The sequence below is a fragment of the Aplysia californica genome, unplaced genomic scaffold, assembly GCF_000002075.1.
Source record: "Aplysia californica isolate F4 #8 unplaced genomic scaffold, AplCal3.0 scaffold00657, whole genome shotgun sequence".
Taxonomy (NCBI): Eukaryota; Metazoa; Mollusca; class Gastropoda; order Aplysiida; family Aplysiidae; genus Aplysia; species Aplysia californica.
The window spans coordinates 218,939-230,549 of NW_004797927.1; the positions used below are offsets into that span (position 1 = coordinate 218,939).

Genomic DNA, 11,611 nt, shown 5'->3' on the forward strand with positions numbered 1-11,611 from the left:
AGTTAGTTTGTGTTAGTATCAGTTTGGGCATAGTGGGCTCAGGCTGGTGTCTCCTCTCTCCTTGTTTACAGCCATATCTTACTTTGCTGTATTTTGAATGCATCAAATAATGGGTCGTCACTTTTCAATTTATCGCGGAACGAATAATGAATTGTGTAAGTGTTTCGGTTTGGAAGGCAGAAAAATGACCAGATTATTGTCACCCTTTGGCCTAGAATAACAAAGTTCGCGGCACCCTGAATGTAGAAAGATCTAGTTCTAGTTTGCAATTCAAAGTGGCAAGATGACGGCTAGACGGCTTGCCTATGAGTAGCTAGCCGTACTTAAGTACAGCTAGCCTAGCCGTCTAGCCTTATGCCTACTTAAGTACGGCTAGCCTGCCAGTCTAGCCGTACTAAGGTTAGGCCCTGTTGACTGAAACCTGTTTTGGCCCTGGTCATATCATAGGTCGCATCTGTTGGCCCCGGTCGTATCAAAGGTCCCGTTTGGAGTGTGGACTTGTAGGCGTAAAGCCAAGTTTGAAGTTTCATTTCTTCGACCTTGACTTGGCATGATTCAACAATGGCTATTACTGTCGGCAAGACGTTTTCATCATTTGAACTGTTGGAAAACGCAATGGAAAAATTGGCTGCTGAGACTGACACAGTTTTTATACGTCAAGATTTTGTCAAGGTAAGGACATGTTTTTAAAAACAATCAGTCTAGATCTAGATTAATTAACTAGATCTAGTTAATTAGTCTACTTTAACTTTCCACAAATTTTACAGACTTGGTTGAATCAGTATTAACACATTATATTCTTTGAGTACCAGTCATTTAGTCACAAGGTCATTTCGTCTCACCGATGCAGTCAAGGCGTCACAGTCATCTCATCACACCTCAAATAAACTAGGTTGAATGGAGATGATCATTTTGTCACAAAATTGTTGCAAACATCAAAGGCGAATTGTCATGGAAATCGCAAATCATGATTTTTGGGGTAGGTGGTGTGTGGAAGGACGGGGGGAGATGCGAGTCGTAGTGCCTGCCTGATCCGCTACACCGTTCATAACTGGGTGAGTTTTGTTGAGTTGTTTTTATGGGAGGGGGGGGGGGGGCAGTTTCAGGCATAAATTGCTTAAAAACAAGAGGACACGGCCCAACGATTATTTGCTTGAATTGGTGATAAAGAATAAGGACTGCTGGCACTGATCCTCCTAAACTCTACGAGCCGTAACAATTTTGGAGAGCAAAGTCATTTCGTCGCACATATTTGGAGTGTGACAAAATGACCGGTTTCCTATTCTTTGATGTCATCTTGCCCTTTCTCAACTACACTACCCAACCTAGTGGTAGATAATGCAAACTGTGTTGGCAAAATCTTCTGGCTATCGATAGGGTTTGATCTGAGTCACTTTGTTTTGGTGTTACCCCCCCAGTCCGCTTTAACTTTAACAAAGGCCACAGTCGATTGGGGCGCTCCGTCTACATGACAGGTGAACACGCCAACAAGTCACTGAATCTGCGTAATTCAACTTCTCATTTTCCGTGGGCTTCAAAACTTGGGCTTTTGAATCATGTGGAAATTGGGGAGTGGTGTGATATAGAAAATTGATTTACTGAAGGATTAAAATACTTTGCATTAATCTTTCAAACTTGAGATTTCAACATAAGGTCTAGCACCTACCGACCTTCCTCCCCAGTTATCGTAAATACTTTATACAGTGACAAAACACAGCTGATAAAAGCCTGTAAATTCATTACCATGTCGACAGGCCAAAGGGCTAGAACCTAGAAGGCCTCTGGATCGGAAAAGTAAAGTAACGTAACTTTAGGTGTATCAAAGGCTGTAAAACATAGAGGGATCAAAAAGCGATTTTCGAAAATTTTGTCACTTACGTGGTTGAATCACGTTGCTAGTGATCTGCAATGGTCTTGGTGTAATTCTGGCTTAAAGGACGGAAATAACTAAAAGTTTGTTCATAACAACATTGACACAAATTTATGAATAATCAAAGTTCCCTTCTTCAGCTTGGCTGAAGTTATATTTTGAGTCATAGCAAACAACTTCCAAAAATACATAGAATCGACATGATATAACACTTTTTATTTTTTTGGTGTTTTACGGCACTCGCAACTACATAAGGTCATATGAGCGTGCAGGACACACTAAACATTTTCAGTTGGTAGGAAATTTTGAATTTTGCCTGGATGGCAGCCGAATCCTACTCTTATCGATTTTAGACCACCAAGGGACCTTTAACGTGCGCAACTTGCACACGGGACCGCCGAGATTTGTCGCCATTGTCTGAGAAGGCTAGGTGTAGATTTTCCCTACCAGAAGATTAGGGATGTGGCTGAAAGACAGCAGTAAGAAGGAGCCAAGGAGTATCAGTAGAAAGGCTGCAGAAAGAGACAGGAGCCCAGAGGAGGGTCAAAGGAGGAGAGGGGGTGAGGATAGAAAGTGGAGACGAAAGCAGATGACAGAATATTGCTGGAGAGCGGGAAAAGAGACAAATTCAGAGAAGAAAATTTTTCCGTCGTAACCTGGATTTGGACACCTTAACCTCCTAGGCCACGAGAGCCCCCAAAATTACTTTGTGTCATAATAGTTATGAATGAACAATAAGTGACCAGAAAACTACCGGTGTCAATTTTGTCAAGTTTCATTGACTAGAATTGTCTATGAAAATAACTCTCTGATCGAATTGTAGCCAAGTGATAAAAGACCATTTAACAGTTATTTTTCAAGGCAAACTGGTCATAGGGCATGTTATGAATAGATTAAAGGTACATTCACCACTATTATGACAAATCTAACTTTGGGCCCAAAAATTAACTAATTGTTCTGTCATTCACATGTAATGGTTTTCATTTATAAGATTCTCCTCAAAATATGCAATGGAAGAATTCAAAGTTTAAGATTTTAAAGTGTATTATCACTGAAAATATTAAATGGACAATAAGTAGTTTGTTCTGAACAATTTCCACAAAAGTAAAACACTGATTTAAATACACACCAATACACTTATGACAAAAATCAAAATATCAGAATTTAAACAGTCTAATACTTCCTTTAGTTGGGTGAAAATTAAAAATACTTCCCAAAACAACTGTAAATTACATGGTAAGGGTTTCGTTCATACCCATTATGACACTCTGTGTCGTTCATAACATTATGCCAATCCATTATGACAAGCATATTTTTGCCTCTTCTTCGCGTTTCTTTTGAATTATCAGCACGCTGTTCTTCCATGTTTATGCAACAATGTAGAATGATGTTGTGACACAGGGGGAAGTCTCACACTTGATATTTTGCATAAATACCATAAAGCGGAAGCTTCTGAAGTTTTTTAAGGTAGCGTTAATTACCTCAGAATGGCGATGTGGCAATTGACGGAACATTATTGAAATGTTAATTGTCACAAAGTGATAGTGTAGCGATTGAGGGAGGGTGTAAACTCACAGAGGAAGGTGGGGAGAGGGATGTAGCATCCTGAATTCAGGCGAGCTGGCAGTCTTCTGTCAGTTCTTGACTGATCAGACCAACTTTCGTCTTCCAGTCTCAATCAGTCTTTGATCTGTTCAAATTGTGCTAAGAATCGATGATTGTACGACGATTATTACGATCGACCTGTGTGGTCAGTGTCCGGCTTAATGATAGCATTAGAGTAAAAATTGAAGCAGATAGTTCATTTCCTCATCCAACTCTAGTGTAACACTTGATACATATATATATATATATGAACAGCTGTCCGGAAATGTGCCCATTGAATATGTTCAATTAACAAAATGTGAACACTATATCATTAGATATATATAGGAATTTTTCCTTTCATTATTTATACTTTAGCTATCTCATTTAAAATAAATTTCCTCTTCTTACACCTACAGACAAAAATCCCAGGCCTGAAGGCCACTCATTTATGACAGAGTTTTATTTGCCTGCATTTATAGAAAAATCCTTTTATATTAATGAAATATCTGCAATATTATTTAGAATGTGGCAAGATGAGCTAAGTTTAGAACGCGTTGGGGGTACAGGTGAGTAGATCTAGCATTATCGGCAGTCAATTTACAGCAATTCTTGGACTATCCATGTTGTTTTCAGCCCATAACGTAGGGCGGAAGTTTTGAGGGTTCCACTGTACGTAAAGCATCAAAACTTTCTCTTTATGCATATGCAAAGAACTGCTTTTCTGAAATTTTAATCCACAATCCTTCCAAGTTAGACACTTGGGAGGTAGTCAAGCAGTAACTAAAAGTTCCACACTGCAACACCATGGATTGTTTTAGCTAATAGTGTTATAGAATGTTAGTAAATGCTATGACTAATATATTTTTCATACAGGAAGTAATCATCTTGATATAGAAATTACCACTATGCCATTGTACTTGTCTGGCAGCTCAGCCCAAATGAGAGCTGTACTGAAAGAGGTCAGTGGGACTTGGTCATTTGTTCTGACCAAGGTAAAGGTTGATCATGACACCTCTACTCCATCAAAAGAGGTAGGTGCAGTTGTGTATACTTCCTTAATTACATTGGTCAACGATGAAAAAGGCTTAGCAACATAATTTGTTAACTCTTTGGGAAATTGAAATGCTGAACCCAAATATGTTGTTAGTTTTCATCTATCAGATCAGGTTTTTGCAGGATTCGCATCTATTATCTATTTGTGGTGGCCGAATTTTGCTATTCAAAAGGCTTTTTAATGGCTGCATCGATCGACATGCGATTTTCGCCAAAAAATTCTTTAAAATATTTTCCAAAGCATGGCGCCCTTGGTTTTTTTCAGTTTTGAGACAGTTTTGCTGCTAAAAGCAAAATTTCTTTATTTAGCCAATCGCTTTTGTAGGCCGACGCTTCTGCTCTGTAATTTTAGAAAATCGGGAAGTGATATTTCGTGAGGCGCGTTTTGTTTTGAGAGTATAGATCTAGACCTTATAATTGTTTGCATCTCTCAAGATTTATTGCCCCATTCCGTTTGAGTGTAAATATAGTAGGCCAATGACTTTTAGTTGATATTAAACCCGGCCTAGACGATCAGAGAATGGTTAGTATAAGAACGTATAGGCACCGCCGATCATTCCTTTCATCGAAAGGGGGCCCAGCTAGTAATATATATATACACACACAATTTCAGGTATCCTTGAATTAGTTAGGGGAGATAAGAATAATAGACAAGGGAAGTAACTTCTATTCTCTCGCGAAAGACAATTAACTGAGCGTGGTATATTTGCATAATATCCCATATCACAGTTTTAAATGACATATTGTCTTAAAATTCAAACTCGTTTCATTCGTATAGTTTATTGTTTACACAAACAGTAATAAAAATATTGCAAGAAAGATAAACAGTATTTTTTAAATTGTGTAATAAGGTCACGAGGAAATTTCAAACGGGAGTAAATATTTGATGATCATTTGTTAAAGATAATGTGCTAGTGGTTTCTACTACTTGGTTGTGTCATTTCGTGAACTATTTTTTAATTTAGTGCCAACCCACAGTATTTTCAGTGTTTTTCTGGTAGGCTGCTACAATGTCTGGACAGAAAAAGCAATTCCCATGCATCAGTGGTGCTAATTGAGTTGAAAGAGGGCATTTTAGTTGGACATGAGAGCTGTTCAAATATGATCTTACACCTGACTCTTTTTGCCGCCTTTACTTTTTTTCTCCTTTGCTCCTTCTTACTGCTGTCTTTCAGCCACACCCCTGATCTTTTGGTAGGAAAGATCTACACCTAGCCTCGGACAAGGGCGAAAAATCTTGGAGTTTTCATGTGCAAGTTGCGAACGTTGAAGATCCCTTGGTGGTCCAAAATCGATAAGAGTAGGCATCTGCCGCCACCCGGGCAAAATTCAAAATTTCCTACTGACGGAAAATGTTAGGTTTGTCCCGCGCGCTCATATGACCGCCATAAAACACTTACCAAACAACATTTCTTACTTATAAGGAAAAATATTGCCACTTTGGTTCAAGACAACCCCCTTACACTTTTCTTACAGGATCCAAAGACACCCCCTCTTCCAGGTGTAAGATTATATTTGAACGTCCCCGTGGGATTTCAAAGAGTCACATGTGATGATTCTTTTGTACAGATGATGATTTCTCTCAAGAAAAAGATGTTGCATAATGAGCTGAACTTAAATTTTTAAAAATGAAATAAAATTTTATTTTTAATACTCATATACATGACATCTTAGGGGTTTATGTGTAAACGAATCAAAGAGAACCCCCCCCCCCCCCCCAAAAAAAAAAAAAGAAGTGATATGTCCTTTTAAAAATCCTGACCTGATAGAGAAAATCTAACACCAGACTTCAATTCTACGACCCAAATTCCAGACGAAATTCATATTCTCATGCCAGGAACTGCCACTCTATGAAATCTAAAAATCAGGTTCTCACCGGGAGAAATCGGGATGAAGGACGAATCACGATGAAGGCAAATCACGATGAAGGCAAATCACCAAGGTGCCAAGCTGACTAAAAAATTTCCTGGGGTGCCGATAAATATAACCATGTATATGCCCTGTGTGTGTGTACATGTGTCTGTGTGTGTACATGTGTCTGTGTGTGTGTGTTCTATTTTTGTTAAATCCTTAAGAATCACATCATGCACTCTAAGTCCAAGTGTCTAACACCCCCCCCCCCCCCCCCCCCCCCCCCAATAAGTCCCGAAAGACTTTTCTACCAGCGTGAATGAATGAAATTATGTTGGCCCTTGACAATAAATGAACTTATCTTGACCCTGTCGTCGAACAGTCTCAGACACACGCGTAACTCACACGCTGAAGTCATGTCATGTGATGCGAATGCTCAAATGAAACAGTTGTACCGACGGGTTTTGATGACTGGCTCGTCTAACCAGAACTCGGACAAAGCTTGTTTTGAAAGTAACAGTGAACGAATAATCATTTGTAGGCCGCTATTGCAATTGAAACAGTTATAAAGCCATCGTCAGAGATTCTGAGAGTGGATGCAAAGACTAAAGTAAATCTTGAGAATGCCCCAAGTGGGAATGCCAAATCGATACTACTTCCATTAAAGTTAAAACAACATGTGCGACCAAAGTTCCAACACAACTAGGGGTGGAAAAACTAAATCAGGCATCGATATTTTGGAAAATAGTGCTCCGAGTTCCTGCTGACATAAAGTTTAACGGGTGCCACCCGCGACAGAGAAGAAGGCAGAGTCAGTTTTAAAAAAATCCCGCGCAACAGACGATACAAAAATAAATAAATCAGGATACACGTGATCGAAATCGGGAAAATCTGGATGCTTGAGATTTGAGGCAAAAAATCGGGATAGCCCAATTAAATTGGGATGAGTCGCAGATCTGCATGCCTAAGCCCAAATAGTGAGGGAGATTCTATGGGTTTAAATGAAACAAAGATTTTTTTTTTTAAATTGCGACGTATCTTACTAGAGTAAAGGCACTATTTGTGACCATTTCTCCTTTCACCTCCTTTCCTGCTCTCTAACAATGTTCTGTCGTCTGCTTTCGTCTCCAGTTTCTGCCCCCACCCCTCACCTCCTTTGCCCCCTCCTCTGGGCTCCTGACTCTTTCTGCTGCCTTTCTACTGCTACTCCATGGCTCCTTACTGCTCTGCCGTAAGCTGACCAAACACCTTTTTTTGGAAAGAGCAATTTCGAGAAATAGAGTTTTTTATCAGCATTAACGTTGAAAAATAGAGTGATTTTGCAATCTGAGTTTGAATTTATTCTGAAACTAGTCCCAGTGTCTCCCGGATTTTTTCACACAAGTGAGGTTACTGATCAGACTTGATTTAGCAAATAAAAATATTGTTGGCAACAAAATGAAAAAAAAATGTTTGTCAGCTTACGGCAGTGCTGTCTTTCAGCCACACCCCTGATCTTCTGGTAGGAAAGATTTACACCTTGCCTTCTCGGACAAGGGCGAAAAGTCTTGGCAGTCCTGTGTGCAAGTTGTGTACGTTAAAAATCCGTTGGTGGTCCAAAATGGATAAGAGTAGGCTTCTGCCGCCGCCTGGGTAAAATTCAAAATTTCCTACCAACTGAAGATGTTTATTGTGTCCGGCACAATGACTTTATGCAGCTGCAAGGTCCGTAAAGCACTTACAAAAAAACAAAAGATATTTATTCATTACTTCATCACATGAATCTATAATCGAATAAAGATATAGGACAGCTTTGTAATGAACATGGACAAGTGACCAGTCAAGTTTTCAATTTGAAATATTTTGATCGACCAAATTCTTCAAACCACTGCCGTTCTAAAACTTTGCTGCTAATCGAGGCCATCTTTGTTGTGAACGTGTGATTCATGCCATTGCATCACGGGAGCTTGGTTTCCATTTAGAAAAGGAAACGAGACCTGAGTAATTTGCTCTATAAGGAAAGTGGCCGCATCATTTGGCTGGCCACAAATAGTGCCTTTATTCTAGAAACCCGACCTGATAGAGAAAATCTGACACCAGTTTCGAATTCTACGACCCAAATTCCATTTTTCAAAATTTTATTGACCAGTGTTAGAGAGAAAGCAGATTAACTTAACATTCTTTAAATGAAAAAATATGTCTATACCAACAGGAAAGTTTTTCATTTTTCTCTCTATGTTATTTTTCGCGAACTTGCTAGTATAAGAAAGGCATCGCTCTGAACTCACTTGAGCCTGAACTATTTTTCACCCAACAACTATTTCAGCCTGACAGTTTGTGGGGTATATTGAATCGTTAACTGCAAAAAGACTGAAAGCTATCATAATTTTTTTAATACAACAAAAGAAAGAAAGAAAGTAATGTTCTCACAGAAAAAGAAAACTGCATGCTATTCGTCCAAACAGATTTTATTTTTTGAATATTTTGAAATGGCAATGTCTTGGAGTTAGGCAATTTTGTTGTTGCTTCAATTTGTAATAAAATCATTTATCACAGTGCAGGGGTGATTGACAAAGTCTGTTACAACTATAAAAGTATCACATGTAACTTCACCAAATTATTAAGGAAATGAAATAAGTGGTTCAACTGTTGGCTCATCGTTTCCCATAGCTTGTAACTGAAAAACGCCGGAAATATAGATCGATAATGCGCAACCCGTAAATACACGGGGATAGGCTCAAGTGAGTTAAGCAGGAAACTTATACTAGAGCTGCCAACTGCCATAGGGTAAAAATTGGCAGTTTTCTACTAAGGGTAAGTGTTTGGGTTTTACTTCCCCATCAACTTCATCATGGTCATTTTAGGAGAAGGTGGGCTTGATTTTCCATCAGGACACCAGTAGGCAGAGAGAGAGAGAAAGAAAAAAAAATGCAAGTATAAAAATTGAGTCTAACCTGTGTAAGTCTACTAACTGGCAAGTCCAAAGATGTAGATCTGATGCACTTTAATGGTATCTTTAAACTTGATTTTTTTCCCTTGGTTTTCCTCAGGCTCTCGCTGTATTTTCCGAGACAAGAAAGACCTGGGATAGAGCTTCTCCTGGGATGTCCTAGTGTTTCGGCCCAGGACATAGTCAAGGTTGTAAAAATGGAACAAGGGAAGCATGTCCTTACCAAGGATGTCTATAATCTTCTCCAAAGGCATCGGGGTCATAAATAATCAGATGCTTCTGAAGTAGAGTCCACTCTCCACGCTCCATTCCATTGTGTACGGTGGTGGAGTAGTAGATTTCAGTGTGGACTCGCTGGGTCATTTGAAGTATCTGTCGTATACTACTAAAGACATGATGGCACTGGCCAGTAATTTTAGTGAGATCCTCATAATGGACATTACTTATGACAAATGTGAGGCATTGTGGTGAAATCAGGCGCTCGTCAAAACTATAAAATCAAAGAAATCAGCTTTTTTTTTTGGCTATGAATTTTTTTTCTAATTTTCTTTTTGTGGCTCAACCCATTTTATGTTCTTTTAAATCACTTTTTTGTGTGAATATTACTGAAAAACTGATTAAAGGCACAAAAAAATGTATATTTTCAAATTTCAAGGACTCAGGCTGTGGCAGCTTTTTTTCGCCCCCTCCTGCCCACCCAGCAGTAATGGGTACCTGACTTCGAGTTGGGGAAATAAAGGCGGTGTGGAAAGGAACTGGCCACCCTACCAGAATATGCCGGAGGCCCAGGAAGTTGTCTCTCTAACAAGGCATTCCCCAATGTCCGGATTAGATGTGGGAACAACTTTACTTTACCCTCTGGTCATCGGTCCAAACCGTGTCCTTTGGAAACTGGGGTTGATTGGCCAGGTCAGTTGTCTTCCCCAATTTGCAGTTCTCGCCGGTTGAGCAGACCCCTGAAGAAAGTACAAAACTGGAGCTTTTGTCTAAAAAAATGTTTCTTTTATGTCTCGGTTGGGAGGTCGGGACTTTGAAGATAAATTATACCTTCAATTGTCAAGTCTCTTTTGTTCATGGAGAGTAGAGAATTCTGTTGAGTCTTTGATGGCTTGTCCCAACCTCTTGATGTTCCTTCTTCCTCTGACCCTGCTCCTTCCTTTAGTCTGGTTGTTTTGCTGCCTGTGCATGTGAAAGGTCGGCCAAAACATAGCCAGATTTTCACATGTCGTAAAAGAAAAACCAGGGGGTTTGAAGATGTTTTCCGAGTTATCTTCTTCTGAGCAGTGCTCTCTCGTTCTCAGGTTCGTGATAATGGGTTGTATTCCTCTGGCGATGTTCGAGATGTAGGATCCCTCACTCCTCTTCTTATTTATCATGATTTTTTTTTTTTTTTTTTTCATGGCCACTTTGATTCTGATGGCTTAAGTAAAACGTACTCGTGTGAATCAGAAGGGAGAAGAAAATGTTTTCCATTGTGGGACTTATGGTCATCTAGATGATGGTGAATTGAAGATGATTCAGTGTGAAGGTTGTTACAGCTAGTTTCATTTCAGTTGTGTTAACTGTCGTAGTCACTATAATGTGAAGAAATGGTTTTGTGTTGAATATTTTTAAATCTTTAAGGGGGGCGAAATCAAAATTCGGCTCAAAATCATGAAATTTGAGTTGTAGGCATTTCTAGCTTCGTCAGCCTCTCCTACAACTATTTCATGGCATAAGAACCCCCCAAAACCGTATTTTTTCCCGTACCGGGCATGTTTGTAACCGCCATTTCCTCATAAAGTCAGTATTTTATTTTTCTTTATCGGCCGTTTTCTCAAAATGCGACTTATCTCTATACTTTTTTGAATAACTCCACCATTTTTCATCCAATCTTCATTAAATTTTTACAGAATGAAGAAAAGATGTAATACTAAAAATTTGTTTGTTGAATATTTGATATATGGAATAAATTTTTGTTGGTGGTGTCTGGAGTGTGGATTTTCACGGATTTTTCGCAAACTTGAATGCTACCTCAGGAAAAAATTCATTAAAAATTTTCTAATTCGATTAGGAAAAAAACAACAGACGTATTTTTAGATCTAATGTTTGTGAACACGCATGCCAAAAAAAGTCAATTTCCATGAGCGATAAGTGCGGTATTCATTACGTAAGACATGTCAATAAAATGCAATATGGCGGCGCATCCATGGAAACGAAACTTTTTTCTCAAATTTGATTGCGGCTTTTAGAACTCCTTACTATGCTTGTTATATGTGTGAAATTTGGTAAAATTCGGTCCAGTAATAAGCGAGATAGCCTCCAGGTGTAGCCCCCCCCCC

At 39.1% G+C, this 11,611-nt stretch overlaps 2 long non-coding RNA genes across 7 annotated transcripts in view; both read left to right on the forward strand.

Annotated features, from left to right (window-relative positions):
* Positions 1-11,611, forward strand: part of LOC101851297 — a 79,867-nt gene that overhangs the window by 47,160 nt on the left and 21,096 nt on the right. The window lies entirely within an intron of this gene.
* Positions 8-9,797, forward strand: LOC106013101. 2 transcript variants are annotated; one of them, XR_001185241.2, is made up of 3 exons: positions 8-672; positions 4,386-4,488; positions 9,391-9,797. It is a non-coding gene; the product is annotated as an uncharacterized LOC106013101 (long non-coding RNA). The 2 variants fall into 2 exon arrangements; XR_004859111.1 differs by lacking the exons at positions 4,386-4,488; positions 9,391-9,797 and adding an exon at positions 3,874-4,364.